General features: G+C 46.2%; 1 long non-coding RNA gene and 1 pseudogene across 1 annotated transcript; both read left to right on the top strand.

Annotated features, from left to right (window-relative positions):
* Positions 1–1,294: 1,294 nt before the first annotated feature.
* LOC148008041 (uncharacterized) lies at positions 1,295–1,734 on the top strand. The gene is made up of 2 exons (XR_015690281.1): positions 1,295–1,391; positions 1,502–1,734. It is a non-coding gene; the product is annotated as an uncharacterized LOC148008041 (long non-coding RNA).
* A 565-nt stretch (positions 1,735–2,299) lies between these two features.
* Positions 2,300–4,708, top strand: LOC148008040 (3-ketoacyl-CoA synthase 13 pseudogene; annotated as a pseudogene).
* Positions 4,709–7,226: the final 2,518 nt, after the last annotated feature.

Raw genomic sequence — 7,226 nt, 5'->3', positions numbered from 1 at the left:
ATAAATCTCAACCAACAATTCAACCACAGAGGGGTGTGTTTGCAAGGAGACAAGTCACTACTTCTATTGCCTGATCTTAAGATAAACAATGCTCAACTGTGCTACAAACTTAATGCTAGAAGGCATATTAATTAGAATGTAGATCAATGGAACTACAGATTCAACAACCTCTGGTCTACCTCTATTCAGCCTAAAATTTCTTGTCTGATGTGGTTGATCACGGTGAAGGGCCTCTCGACCAATGAGAGGGCTCTGAAAGTTGGCATAGGAAATGGAATATGCTAAAGGTGTGGTATCTAGGTAGAATCTATCCCTCATTTGTTTCTTAATTGCTCTCAGAATACTAACATATTTTGTTTACTGCAGGTTTTAATCTTGAAGTGGCACCCCACTAAGATCACTTGGAAAGAATTATTGTTAGGGGAAATTTATGGTTTACCCCCCTGTCTGGAATTGACTGAGAAGCCTCTATTTATGAAACATATGGATATGCAGGAATAAAATGGTATTTGAAAAGCAATTTGCTGATCCTCTCTGGGGTTTTAAGTCTGATTTGTTTTTGCACGATGAAAATGATGCAAAGAAGATCATTCAACAATGTGAAGACATCAAGAAAGACATCAAGAAAGAAGATCAGGAGATGGAGGTGGCAGCCATGCTTGCAGAAATTAAAAAAAAAGGCTACAGTGTAGAATCATGAAGAATGAAGAGAAGACACCTTCTCTAAGGACTGCAGTAATAGAACTAAGTTTAGGAAAATAGAATAAAGCTAGCTCATGCTTTTTTGGACTTGTTCAATGATAAAGATATGGTCTTTTTTGATCCAGGTTGCTCCCCTGTAATGGAGCCTGAACTTCTACATATCTTGTAAATTTTCATTTTAATACATACTTAAAACTTCCTAATTAAAAAATTTAAAAAAAAATCCATTGCACTTTCCCTTGAATTATGAATAGACAATACTATTGATAGCCCGTAGAAGCAATAGTGCTTAAGTAATTAGCATTAGGCCGCCGTACTCTTTCCTAACGTTGTCTCCGCACTCGTATCCCCATGGCACTCACCAAATTTTGGACATAGTAAATTCAAAAAGTTGATTTTACGGTGCTTGGCTCTAGCCCTGCGTGATTTCGAGGCTCGAGGGACGATTCGATCGAAGACCTTTTCCATAACCAGTGAAGGAGTCCAGCATAAAAGGCCACAAAAGTCGACGTTGAGATGGGTCGTGTAACGTGTTTTGGTTTCGACACTATAAATGGGTCGCTCAAAACCTTTAAAGAGAGTTCGGTGTCATGACGCAGAAGGCAAGGACGCAGCCTAATGCGAAGAGACAGCGGCCCATGAGAGCTTGCAATAAAAGAAAGACAGTAAAATGACAGAGTACGAGCCAGGTGAACGCACCTTTCTTCCGTCGCCTTCAGCATTATATGCTCTGTTGTTTTGTCCAACAACCATGTCGCGCTGGAGTCTCATTAATCGGGATTCAGCTCGTGTACTGCAGGTGGCCTTCCGACCCAGACGGCTCTACAGGAGTTGCGCAAGAGTACTGATCAACTGGTTCAGTATCTCACTAAATTAGCTCTCGTGGTTCTCAGAAGATTAGCTGAGTCCAGCACAGCTGAGAATAGAACCTGGGTTGGCACATCTGGTGGTAGTGTCCCTGGGAAGGGGAGGGTTCCCCCCACTACCACACGGTCTCACTCTCCAGTGCAGTGGACAGTAGGGTTGCCTTAACCCCTGGCCCTGACTCCCGAGTATGCGCGTTGCGCTGCTAACCCTCCTGAAAAACAAAGGTTTAGTAGGGCTGCAGCCTGCTACGTAGCACCAATTGCAGCCAATCACAACGCCGGTCAGCTTTCCGTTGGCAGCTTTATGCGTAAATGCTGTGCAGGCTTACGACTTCCTTGGAATTTGGCCGCAACCAGCGTGGAGCGCCGCGCGACCTCACGAAACTCCCGGCTCCAGCACCTTCTAAGTTCCAGGGTTGGGGAAAAGGCTTTTGAGGAAGAGGACGTGGGATGAACGGGTCCATACACGGCTGCATAGAGTGCCATCTATCAATCTTTCTTTATAAAATTTTTAAAAGTGAATTTTATAAATATTTTTTATTGGTCAAATTATTTATATCATATCAAGCTTATAGAAAAAATATTGGGCTAATTTGTTTATATCATGTGAATCTTAAAGAATAAATATTGAGTCATTTTAATACTTTTATCAAGTAGCTCTAGTTATAAATGAAAGGTTCATTCAAAGAATGACGACGAGGGGAAGGCCAGGCCAGCATTGTGATACTCAAGGATGCACTGTTTTAAGGTTTTATGAAATCCAAAATTAAAAAAACTTTACATGACTCAATTATTTGATTCAATTAAGCTCATTTGTAATTTAAAAATTTTTAATATCATCATTCTAAGTAGTTAAAAAGCTGCATCTTTTATGTGAAATTGTCAATCAATTGAGATGGGTGGATTTCCTATAGAAAGATTTATTTCTTTCTTCCAAATAATTTATAAAGGAATTTTCTCAAAGAATTGAAAAGGATTATTTCTTTCTTCCAAAGAATTGAAAAGGAATTGTCTCAAGGCAAACAAGTTTCGGTTAAAGCGAACAGTTCTTTATTGAATCCTCTTAAGTTCTTGCATTTCGTATGCTGTCTGAGAGCCACTTCGACTGTCATCCCCAGCTGGCAGCAGGCAGCATGTTTCATGGCAGTTTACGCAATCTAAGTGCAAGTTGGATTTCCTTAGCCAGAAGTTGGGTTTCGGAGCATGATCGTGAGCAGAGCATCCTAGCCATGCTGAGCATATCCTACCTGTGGACGAGCCCGCCGGCCCGTGTATTGCAGTACCGTCACGAAACCTTAGGCTGGCTACCAGCGATGGTTGCTGCCGCAACAATGCTAGCGCTGACGCTGCTGGCGTGCTACGTGTTGCGCTGGATGAAGGTAAGGGGGCGAGTGTATCTGGTGGACTACACGTGTGTTAAGTACGGGGAGGAGCACAAGGCGAATCTGGAGGTGCTGCAGTACTTCCTGCAGTCGGAGGAGAAGCTGACAGAGGAGAGCGGCATCAAGTTCCAGCTGAAGGTGCTGCTGAAGTCGGGGGTAGGGGAGGAGGCGTACGTGCCGCGGGCAAACCTGGAGAGGGGAAGGTTCTTGCGCATGGAGGACTCGCGCGTGCAGAGCGAGGTGCTGGTGGTCGGGGCCGTCGATGCGCTGCTCAAGAAGACGGGCGTGCCCGCCGAGGCCATCGACATGCTGGTCGTCAACTGCGGGCTGTTCAACCCCACGCCATCCCTCGCGTCCGTTCTCGTCAACCGCTTAAAGATGCGGCCCGACGTCAAGAGCTTCCATCTCGGCGGCATGGGCTGCAGCGCGGGCCTCATAGCCGTCGACCTGGCCCGAGACTTGCTGCGAGTCCACCGGGGCTGCAAGTATGCCGTTGTGGCCAGCTCCGAGGTGCTGCAGGAGTTCTACGAGGGCAAGGAGCGGGCCATGATGGTCACCAATTGCCTGTTCCGCGCCGCCGGCTGCGCGCTGCTGCTGTCGAGCCGGAGGACGGCGCGGGCCAAGATGGAGCTGCTGCACTGTGTGAGAGTAAACACAGCGGCGCGCGACGAGGCGCACGAGTGCGTGGTGGTGAAGGAGGACGCGGATGGCCTGGTCGGGGCGGAGCTGTCAGAGAAGCTCATCGAGGTGGCGGGGCAGGCCCTGACGGCCAACATCCAGCGCCTGGCCCCGCAGGTCTTACCTCTTGGAGAGCTCATCAGGGCGGGCTGCTACGAGGCGAAGAAGAAACTGGCCAAGCACAAGCACGGGCCGTCGTCGCCGCAATACGTGCCGGACTTCAAGCTGGCCTTCGAGCACTTCTGCATCCACCCGGGGAGCCGGGCCGTGATCGAGGGGATAGGAAAGAGCCTGCGCCTGAGCAAGCACGACCTGGAGCCGTCGCTTATGGCGCTGCACCGCTTCGGCAACACGTCGTGCGCGGGTGTGTGGTACATCATGGCCTACTGCGAGGCCCAGAGGCGGCTGCGCCGGGGCGACCGCGTGTGGCAGATCGGGCTGGGCTCGGGCTTCAAGTGCACCACCGCCGTGTGGCGCGTCCTGCGCGACCTCCGCACCACTTCCACCCGCCTCGACCAGCTCTGCAACCCCTGGCACGACTGCATCCATCGCTACCCCGTCCCCTTGGACGTCACCCTCAACCCCCACGTCCAGAGCTTCGTCGAATTCCTCCGTAATAAAACGTTCAAGGGCCGCTTCTGATCATCATCATCATCATCATCACCATCACCATCGTAAGTACCCATGCTTATCAACACTGGTCGTTGATTTCATGCGAAAGCATTTCTCACTGCGAGCATGCATTGGGCAGTGTCTTCTGCCCAGCAATTCACCAAACTTCCAAATTCGTATCATCCCGCACTTAATTGAACTCTGTCGCCTCTGAATTTTCTGTACCAGCTGTATGCGCCAAAATCCTTATGATGCTGGCACCGATACGCTATGTAACTAAGATCAGAGTTCCGGCTTGCCTTTTTCATTTTTTTGAGTGACCCTTTCAAACTTATATCTGATTAACCTTTCCAATTATCTTTGCCTCACATTTTCCAACATTCACTTTCGCTGCAGCTGTTGCTGTGTAAGTATAGCGAAGTCCATTCACTAAAAGACGAATACAATACGTTTAAGATCTTTCAAACAATTTTGCTAGTGCAAGGAGCAGCCGTTTCACAATACAATATGTCGGGAATGAGCGTGCGTGAAGTGACAAGTCGTGGTGCGTAGGCTTCTCGCTCCATGTTATTACAAGTAGTGTTGTTACGATAATACGAAGAAAGACGTATCGGTAGCTCTATCACTTTGGATTAATGAATGGGAAAAGAAAAAATGAAAATGGTTTCTATACATGTGTAGGACGTAAAGTTACATAAGTGTCGCACAATATGTACGGTGGAGAGTTGATATTATCGCTTTCCCTGAGCAAGTCAAGTATTGGCTCACACACTATCACCCTCTTGTTATGCATAAATGTCGCACAATATGTATGGTGAAGAGTTGATATCATTATTGACTCACACACTACTACCCTCTTGTGTGCTAAAAAGTGTAATTATCCATGCTAAAGATGTAGAGCATACTACCCTTCCTATCTTTAGAGACCATATTTTGTGCTACCCTTTTTGTCCTTATAGACTGTATCATCTCGGTCTTTATTGTAATCCTTGCAACTAGCTCAATGATAAAATTTACCCTTCATGTCCTGAGAGAGAGAGAGAGAGAGAGAGAGAGAGAGAGAGAGAGAGAGAGAGAGAGAGAGAGTGTGTGTGTGTGTGTGTGACTGAAGAGAGTGAGGAAGCATTGGAGAAGCTTTACTCTACCTCTTGTGCCATTTCCTTCCTCTTCTTTTCATTCATAATCACTTGTAGTATGTGATCAAGTTAAAGCCATCAAGTAGTGGATCAAGCAATAACACTTGGGTCATGGAGCCACTTGTGAGCCCATCAAGTGATGAGGACTATAATGAGATAGATAAACATGCAAGCTCTCTACCCTAGTTATGCATGTCTTCTTTGCAGGCCAATGAGTGCTTGGTTGGATAGAGAAAGAGTATTTGTATGTAGGGTGAGAGATAACATGCCAAACACAACTAAAACTCTTGAATCAATAAGAGTTTTGTCAATTTCTATTGTTGACCAAAAAGCCCAACATTTTGGTTCCCTTGTATCTAGAAAAAGGCAGAATCAACCATGGAGGTACAATATACACTCTTGCCCATTGATGGAATAGGAGACTTATCAACTATGAGAAAACTTTGAAATGCTCAAGATTAGCTTAGAGAGATTGGATCGAGACGAGATTAATTCGTTGGATTGGTTGTTTAATTATGTTTTGATTTTTGCTTGGTGTTTTGATTGAACTAGAATAGGATTGAAGGTTATGATTAGCTTAGAAAGACCCAATTGAGACAATATCAATTTGTCGGATTAGTTGTCTGATCATGTTTCGATTTTTGTTTAGTATTTTGATTGAATTAGGATAGAATCAAAGGTTAAAAAGAGAAAATAACCATATTAAAAGTTTAAAAATATTTTAAAAACATGACAAAAAATAATTGTAACATTTCCCCTACAAATGCCTTCCCGTGCCTCTCCCATAAGAACCCCCCCCCCCCCCCCCCCCCCCACCTTTTCAAAAATTTAAAGCTACCTTTTTAATTAAGACAAGTTCAATTTTTTTAAACCTCTCTCTCTCCCCCTACCGACAGCGTGTTGAGGAGAGAGAGAGAGAGAGAGAGAGAGAGAGAGAGAGAGAGAGAGAGAGAGAGAGAGAGAGAGAGAGAGAGAGAGAGAGAGGGAGTAAGAGTGGAAGAGGGGGCATGCACCCCCCAGGTGTGGGGTGGCAGCCCAGTCAAATGGTGGTCAAATGGCCGTCTCCCCCACCCATGAACCACCCCCTCCCCACTATATAAGGGGAGCCCCCCCTCCCCCTCTAGGGATCGTCGTCCTCAACGCCACCCCCTGCTCTGCCTAATATGCCGCCAGGCTGCCGGACTGCTGCCACATACCTTCGTCATCATCATCATTCTCAGTGCGATTGAGGAGGAGGAGACGTTGTCAGGCCCGATTGACAGAAAGCAAGAAACTAAAAGAAGCTTCCTACAAGCTTCCACTAAAAGCTTCTTAGGGGTGCTTCACCCGCACAGATCGCATGAAGGACACAATTTGTTTGTGAAGGGAGTTCCCTTGCAGGAAGGAAGGACTGCCAACTTGCAAAAAATTTCAGCACACCCTCCACCTGCCCGCCGACTTATTTCCAAATCCCAATTGTGATATCCCCAAAGCACCACACAAGAGGAGCACATGCGGGAGCAAGAGGGGCACATGTAGGAGTCCCCACCCGAAGCGCAAGAATCGATAATATCCCTCCTGCGGATGTTCAGGTTCCATCAAATTCACGTGCGGGAGCAAGAGGGGCACGCATAGGAGTCCCCACCCGAAGCGCAAGAATCGATAATATCCCTCCTGCGGATGTTCAAGTTTCATCAAATTCACCCTCTTTATTTCCGCATGATATGGGTGCATTAAGTATAAATTCGCATAGGGAAAACTTAATTGCATTGAAAATTTACTATATTAGAGCGCTTTGTTTCAAAAAGATCATAGGAATGTTCAAAAAAGTTTTACACTACAACAAAAAGGCCTCATAGATGCACATTTAG

Source organism: Lygodium microphyllum, unplaced genomic scaffold, assembly GCF_053477565.2.
Source record: "Lygodium microphyllum isolate KBCC unplaced genomic scaffold, Lygodium_microphyllum_v1.1.10 scaffold_508, whole genome shotgun sequence".
Classification (NCBI taxonomy): Eukaryota; Viridiplantae; Streptophyta; class Polypodiopsida; order Schizaeales; family Lygodiaceae; genus Lygodium; species Lygodium microphyllum.
Note: the sequence above shows the minus strand (reverse complement) of the source record. Positions and strands in the feature narration are given on the sequence as shown.